The sequence below is a fragment of the Salvia splendens genome, chromosome 2 (assembly GCF_004379255.2).
Source record: "Salvia splendens isolate huo1 chromosome 2, SspV2, whole genome shotgun sequence".
NCBI lineage: Eukaryota > Viridiplantae > Streptophyta > Magnoliopsida > Lamiales > Lamiaceae > Salvia > Salvia splendens.
This window is the reverse complement of record NC_056033.1, coordinates 30,382,322-30,390,899: the sequence shown is the minus strand read 5'-3', so window position 1 is coordinate 30,390,899 and position 8,578 is coordinate 30,382,322. Positions and strand designations below refer to the sequence as shown.

The following is an 8,578-nucleotide window of genomic DNA, read 5'->3' as shown; positions in this document are numbered from 1 at the left end:
TTTCGGCAAGAAAACTGGAGTTAAGATCGAACCTGGAAGTGCGACTCAAAGTGACGATGAAATTTTTGGAGAAATATCTTGCATAGCACAGGCGGCTTGCCGTTGTAGAACGTCGGTGGAGGCGGCGTTACATGTAGAAGAGCTGAGAGGTGGTGCTGTCTGTGACAGATAGGGCATCCCAGAATTTCCAACTATTATACGTGAGGTATTCAATGTTATAATTGATAAAATGCTGTCAAATACTCTTAATTAGCGTGGGTAATTGATACTACTGAATAAGATATTGTGATTGATTAGTTTTCGCACTAATGACTTACCCTACTTATTGGATTTAATTAGTAGAGATTTAAGGATTTGATTAGAATAGATTTGATTTGATTAGAATCAATTTAGGATTTTGCAGAATAGATTTAATGACTTACCCTTCTTATTGGATTTAATTTGTAGAAATTGTGATTGATTAGTTTTCGCACTAATGACTTACACGGACGGAGGGAGTACGTGTTAGTTGTTACACTTATATAATCTGGCTCATTAGTCATATTTTGCAACAATTAATTTTATGTTTTAATTATATATTTTATAGTACGTTCTATTTTCTTTATGATTCAAATTAGTGTTTTGGTATTTTATTTTCTCCCAATGTAGGTTTCCAAAGCTATAATTATTGAGTATTTTTAAATTAATTTTGAGTGTTTTTGGTATTTATTTGCTTTTAGAATAGATAATTATAATTGGTTGTAAAAACAAAAGAAATATATCAATTTCTTGAATTGTACTATGTTTTATTTCAATATTTGTATTATAACGTTTTTTTATCATTTATATTTGTAATATATTTTATTTCAAAAAAAAGCTATTGGTTTTTTATTTGTTTATTTGTAAATTGATACAGTATATTTTTTGCGCATTTGCTAATTAAAGATAACAAAATACGTGCAATGATATAATGAATATTCCTTATTTGAAAATGTGAAAAATACTAAACTTGGATTTGCATTAGACAAAGCCACATACACATAACATCATTGTAAAAGAGGTAGAGCAACGTTTAGCATTATTAATAATATTATTTATATGATGACATAAAATCAACATCTAAAAAACTCTTCAATTTATTGCATTATTAATAGAAACGCAAATTATAAAGCCGATTGTAAATTAATTTAATTTTTTAAATGACAACCTATTGAGTCTAGGAAAAGTATTTTAGCAACCTGACAACATTTGGTTTCTAACTTTTCCTTAATTTGATTTGGATGGTTTTTTATTATGATCTATTAACCTTCATTTATTTTAATCTAACCTTGATTTGGATGGTTCATACTTCACAAATGTGAATTCATAATTTCAAATTAATTAATATGAATAAAAAATTAATTGGATCGTGCATCGCTAGCTGGCATGAGCATGATAATAGTTTTATTGATAAATACTGTGTTCTTCCGCTTGTAATTACGTTTGAATTTAATTTGACCCCTACATGAAATGATATTGACCTCCGAAACCAACTCCATTAGTATATATAAGTATATTTGAAGCTAAAACTGTTTTCGAACACAAGTACAATATTAACAAGACCAAATATTAAATAGAACATCTGTTATCAAGAACAAAAAATAGGGGCCCAGTGAACATAGTACTAGTAAATAAAAAACATAAAATAAATTGATTATACGCTATTCCAGATGATTGAATGTGATATGTATAGCTCCTCGAGACTTGACAGTTTAGAAATTAATGCTAGCCACAATATTTTGGTCAGAGACAGAGACTATGTATTACATGTGAGATGATATTTATACGATTAGGGCATCCCCAGCGGCAGCTCGTCGTTGTCTCGGTCTCGTCTCGCAGGGCATCCCCAGCGGCAGCTCATCGTTGTCTCAGTCTCGTCTCGGCGAGACGAGACAGCGACCGGAGCTATTCTGCACTATCATATCATCTCTCATCTTTTTTTTCTTTTCATCACTATCATATCATCTCTCTTTCCTCTTCAATTCTTCTCCTAATATTAATCCATTCATGGGGAGATACCTACTTCCGTCGCCGTTTCCGGAAATACATCCATCGTGATCGGGAGGAAGCCGGCGCAAGGTTAGTACGAGATTACTTTTGTGAGAACCCGGTATGGGAGATACCTACTTCCATCGCCGTTTCCGCATGCGACCGGAGCTATTTCTGCATATCGCAAATACATTGGCGGCCCGGGAAGAGTACTTCCAAGAAGGGTTCGACGCTACTGGCCTTCCCAGTCTCACGACGCTCCAGAAATGTACTGCATCAATCCGCCAGCTTGCTATTGGACAAACGACGGATTTGTTCGACGAGTACCTGCACATTGGGGATAGCACTGGGAGACTGTGTTTGATGAACTTCTGCAAAGGCGTTCGGGCAGGCTTCACCGATGAATTCCTGAAGAAGCCAAGCATCGCAGATTGTCAGTTTCTGCTCCAACTTCACGAACAAGTGCACGGATTCCCCTGGATGCTTGGTAGCGTCGATTGCATGCATTGACAATGGAAGAATTGCCATGTGACGTAGAGGGGATCATACACGAGCGGCCACAAAGGCACCCACCCCACCGTTATACTCGAGGCCGTTGCCGACTACCGGCTATGGATTTGACATGCGTTTTTCGAGGTCCCCGGATCGAACAACGACATCAATGTGCTCAACCAATCCGACCTCTTCACCGAAGTTTTGAATGGTAAAGCGCCGACCATCAACTTCACCGCTAATAACCGCTAGTTTAAAATGGGGTACTATCTTGCCGACGACATCTATTCGAAGTGCCCAACCTTCATGAAGACGTTCAACAGGCCAATAAACGAAAAAAGGCTATTTTTTGCACAGAAGCAAGAGGCTGCTCGCAAGGATGTGCAAAGAGCGTCTGGGGTTCTACAAGCTCGATTCAACATTATCAAATCCCCGGCCCGTACATGGTTTGTGGAGAATATGGTCAACATCATGTATATGTGCATAATCTTGCACAACATGATTGTCGCCGACGAAGGACCTAATGCGGGAAATTGGTTCGATCCTGAAACCGCGGGAAGCTCTTCTACAAGTAGTCCGCCTCGCACTGGAGTGCATCCTTCTTTGCAAGAGCGAATATCTGTTCGGGAAAGGACACGTGATTCTATGGCCACGCCCAACTCCAGGAGGATCTAATGAAGCACATTTGGGTAAAATTTGGCAACCGTTAGACGATCATCGTATCACTTTCTATGATTATGCGGATTTCAATAAATTGTAATATTAGGATTTCAATTATGTATTTTTCTTATTTTTGGATGTTATAATTTTAGTGATTTTTAATGATTTTATGAATTATTAGTATTAATTTAATATTTCAATGAAATATTAATTAAATTTATTGGAAATAAAAATAAAAAATGAAATTAAATGAATAGTTAAGGGATGAGATGGTTAAGAGATGGAGGGATGCATGTGATGTCTGTTAGTTAAGAGATGGGGTAAAAAGTGCAGTGAGACCCATGAATAGTGAAGGGATGAGACAGTTAAGAGATGATATTGAGACACAGATGTGGATGGCCTTAACTCTTCATTTAATTAAAACACATCAAAACTGCTAAAGAATTAGTATTAAGTTGTTTTTATTACACATGAATCATGATAATGATATGAATTCTGCTTTTGAATCACATGCATATTATAGTGTTGGTTTACACTCTTTTTCACTACAAAAATGCAGGAAAGTGGAAAAGAAAAGATATTTTAAAAATAAAAAATAAGTACTGCTATATTGTGGTTGCTGAATTGAAAAGAAAATATAATTAAAGTAGTGTTCGCAATTTTCAACACGATATGAAAATCCGACCTAAAGACATTCAAATTTAGGTTAATGGAAATGGGTCAAACCTTATTGGGTTTGACTCCTTATCGGACTACCCTAATGGGAACCCAATTATTTTGGTTTGAGTTTAAGTTCGGTCGGATTTAAAGGGGTGCTCGACCAACTGTAAACAGGGGCAGGAGAAGACCTTAGGCTGATATAGTTGTGTTTTCACTTATTTTAGTTTAATTTGTTTCTTTTTTTTAATTATTTTTACTTTTTTTAATACTCTTCGTCCCAAAAAAATAAGAACATTTAGGACTGCACGAGAATTAATCCATAATTGGTAAAGTAAGAGACTCACAGGTGCTTGGAAGTCCGGACACATAAAAAGTACTTGGAATTGTGGAATCCAGCGAGCATAAACAGGTGCTCGGGAACTTATAGCACTTAGTACTCGGAACAGTTTGCATAGGCGTGACCACTTTATCTGAGCACACGATAGTGCTTCAAAAAAATGGTAAAAACTGGATCTCCTGGTCTAGTATCGTTATTTATTTATCACAATCTTCATCGGTTATGGTCCTCAGCTGCGGAAATGGTTGATGCATCTTACATCACAATTTTGGGTCCATTAAATGGAGATTTTGGAAAAATTGAGGTGGTATCCCATCTTTTTTTGTTTAACCACGGGTGTACCGAATCCGCCTTTTGGCGGAATCCGACTAATCCTGCTCGATCAAGGCTTGCGGATTAAGGCCGAAAGTCTCCCAGCAAGTGGCGGGGTTTGAACTCATAACCTCAAGATCATCATAGCTCCACGCTGCGACCCGTCTTTGATTTAACACACAACATTCATTACATTCAACATTATGCATCAATTTACTTTTCAAGTTTGCCATTTTCTCGATAACACATTAATTTTCTTGGTACCAAAGTTGACATGTCTAGGAGATGCGTGATGGTTTACCAAAACAAGTTTCAAACAACAATTCAAACTTTATTTTTCAGTTGAATTTTAATTTATTTTAGCTTTCTTTTCTTAGAAAAAAATCCAGAAGAATATATATATATATATAATATATATATAATATGAAAGCCGTCCAAAAGAAAATGAAAAATAGGTATATGCGCGCGTCAGAAAAGGGAGATCACAATCATCTCCTTAAATCACCCACTTAAATTGATTCCTGTTAAATAAATACAGTTTTTAATCATTTCTTGAAACTAGACAATTCAAAATTTCAACTTGTATAATAAATCACAATAAATGAGATATTGAATTGTATTGGGCCAATTGATAAATAATTCTAAGTTTCTAACATCATGACTCAGGCGGCGATTAATATATAGTTATAGTATATATAATGAACACGTCACTAAATAAGCAATAAACAAAAAGCCAAATGGGTCAATGATATTCCGAATATGTATAATAAAAAAATTTAAAATATATTTTGGGTAACAACAAAATAAAATCTGGGTTTTAAATTCCTTTTCATAATTTTATATATGGCACCATCTTACCTACGCAAGAATTTAAGATCCCTCTTCAGAGTTCGTACTTTTGTGGTTGGATTTGTTAGAAATTTATTTGCTTTAATAGCTGCTGAGCTTTCATCTATGTACTATACATAAATGGGGCGTTCGGTTTGCAAGATTGTATCGGGGATTAAATTTGTAGTGTGTTTGGTTCATAAGATTCAACCTCACAACTCAATCCTAGATGAATAATCATGGGACAATTAGTCATAACTAACCCCCTGTGACTAAAATAATCTCACAACTCAATCCTAGATTGTATCTTGCTATTATTTTATCTTGGAAACCGAACACCACCAAAGTCTTATAAATACTGTATAGATATATTTGATGCAATATGACATACACTACATTTATTCTAAACCAAATACAGATGTTACTGGGGATGACCATACGGTTAGCTCAGCACGAAATAATTAAGCCCAACCAACCAAGTCATTGTATTGTCATAAAATGCTTTAATGTAGTAGAGCATGTTCTATTCTCCAGTATATTTCTGAAGAGCAGACCACAAAAATGGGTTGAAAAAAATTAAAAATCGACAAAAACCTAGTTAATTGTGATTTTGCTTACACCTAAATTTGAATTAGTGTGCTAATCCAATTTACATATACTTGAAAATAGAGAAAGAATAGTTTAGTATAGGCAATGAATGTCGGCCATAATTGCAAAATATTTACTACAAATTTCCCTTTTCTGCAACCATCTTGGGATCTTTTCCAACAATTAATACATTTCCTGGCTCTCAATTTACACTAGCTCATCTTCTACAATTGATTTCAAATCCACTAACCCCCACCCCCTCAGCATAATTTAATTAAGCTTTAAAGAGATCCCATCTATCTCCTCTTATATATAATATGCACCTGCAAGTCCAAAACAACCTCCTCAGCCTCTTCAACAACCCCATGTTAGTGGTGTTCTTCCTATAAAACTTGAAGAATCCAATCCCATACTAGCTCAATCAATCAATCCTTAGGTATATCTTATTTTTCACATACTATCTTCTTTCATTTCTGGTTTAATATTGTTGTTTATTATGCATATTTGAACAGGTGATCCTAGCTAGCTATAAGGCAAAGTTATAAAGATGAGTGGAAGGAACGGGCCGAAACTTGACCTGAAGCTGAACTTGTCGCCACCAAGGCGGGTGGAGTCCCCGACCAGATCACTGACCGTGTCTCCCCCGAGCTCATGTGTGTCTTCCGAGCTGAACGAGACGCTGCAGTACTCCACCAGCCCTGAGGCCACCTCGATGATGCTGGTGGGGTGCCCTAGGTGCCTCATGTACGTGATGCTATCAGAGGAGGACCCCAGATGCCCCAAATGCAAGAGCACTGTTTTGCTCGACGTCATCCACGACACCACTGCCCCTGCCAGGAAGACAAAGAAGACATGCTAGTAGCTGTTACTACCAAAAATATTGATGAAATGAAAACAAATATCCATACACCCCAAATATGATAACCAAATAGGCAGCAGCAATTTCTAGATTCATGTTCCTGCTCCAGTTGTAGGTGGAGGTAATTTCAAAGGAGCATGAGCCTTACTACTGCTATTTCCCTTGTTTATTTAAGTCCGTTTCTCACCTTAATTCCTAGGTAAAGTAGATCATCTATAGCGGCAGCAGTGTTGGTGGGTGAGATTTGTTCCATCTTTAGCAGAAGAAACCTATCTTCTTGTTCCTAATTTTCTTATAAGAATGTTAGGTAATTTTTCAGCATGCATTGCCACAGTCATTTCTCATAAGCCAATGAGAGCAAGCCACAGCAACACAAAGAAAGGGGTGCAATAAAATCTATAAAGCCTAGTCAAATTAGGAAGCAATGACAAGATTAACACCAAATTTTAAGCTTGTGCGCATTCAATAGCCAAAGAAAATACATAGCTAAGCTAAAGCAAGTAGTTGAATGTCAATATTATAATTAAGCAAAGCCATTGATGCAAACCCACACGGCTGTGCATGTGAGGATATTATTATGAGGTCAAATACGTTAGTTATGAAAGGGCAACTGTGTAATTTCATAATGGGGTTGGGGTAGTTCGAGAATTGAAAAAAAAGGGAAGTATATTAGATTGAGAGATCATTTAAACCAAATAAATGCAAGAGTAATTGAGACGGTTGAGAATAATGAGCCTATTACGTCATATGATAAATACAAATTGAATTCAATAGCAAATGCCCCCTTTCTTACTCTTTTAAATCTTCATCATATACATTATTAATGTTTGTTTTTCACAATCAATCTTGCCTTAGTCACAATCCTCCCCTAAAAAAAGAAGTGCATGTTCTCCTATTCAATTCTATTTACTTCCTTTCCCTTTTCCACGAAACCTCTAACCCTGCTGCCTCATCTCACTCACGCTATACCCCATGCTCCATCTGCAAAATATGAAAATACTATTCTAATATAAATTTTATACATTTCTTAAAATGTGGCAAAACAAATGCAACCCAAGACGCGCAACAGTGGAATGAATGCACGGCGAATACTGGAATTTCTAATGCATCTCAATTGACAAAATACCTCATAAAACTCTCTTCTTTCCTTTTTTCTTTTTTAACCGGATGCAGGTCTGATGTAGAGAAATCAAAACATACAAGTGCCAACTCTACTATGTCATTTAAATTTTAGAGTGAACTGCACCAAATGGCCCTAACTTTTCGCTGTGTAACAACAGAGACCCCTAACTTTTAAAAATCCCACCAAAGGGATCTAACAAAATATGTAATCACAAAACGTGTTTTTTCGGACCATAACACCCTCAGGGCTCAAAAGGGTAAAATCGCCCTTTCGTATGGCCGCCACTGCTGCATGCACTGTTGATGTGATGGCGAAAAGCAGTTGATGTGACAGCAAAACATGGGTCTTGTCCCCTATTATTTTCAAACGTTCGGACCTGCATTGTAATTTCCCATTTTCATTGGTTGCCATAGTCAAATTGGGGAATTTGGTGAGTCTTTTTCTTGTCAATTCTTAAAAAAATATATATTTTTTAATTTATTTATATTTTATAATTATTTGCAGACTATATTGGAGTCCTTTTCTAATTGGTATTTCGATAGAGATTCAGTCACATTGGTTACTTCTTCTAAATTTTTAGAGATTTGTACGTATTGAAGTATGTAATTAATAGTTAATAATTAAAAAAACAAATACAGTTAAAAAGTACTTCAAGGTCTTATAATTTACTAATTCATTCTACTTATATTTTATTTAAAATTAATATATATAA

General features: G+C 35.8%; 1 long non-coding RNA gene across 1 annotated transcript; it reads right to left on the bottom strand.

The window, feature by feature from the left end:
- Positions 1-5,962: 5,962 nt before the first annotated feature.
- On the bottom strand, positions 5,963-7,461 carry LOC121792156. The gene is made up of 3 exons (XR_006048845.1): positions 6,931-7,461; positions 6,462-6,714; positions 5,963-6,207 (listed from the first exon to the last, which is right to left on the bottom strand). It is a non-coding gene; the product is annotated as an uncharacterized LOC121792156 (long non-coding RNA).
- Positions 7,462-8,578: the final 1,117 nt, after the last annotated feature.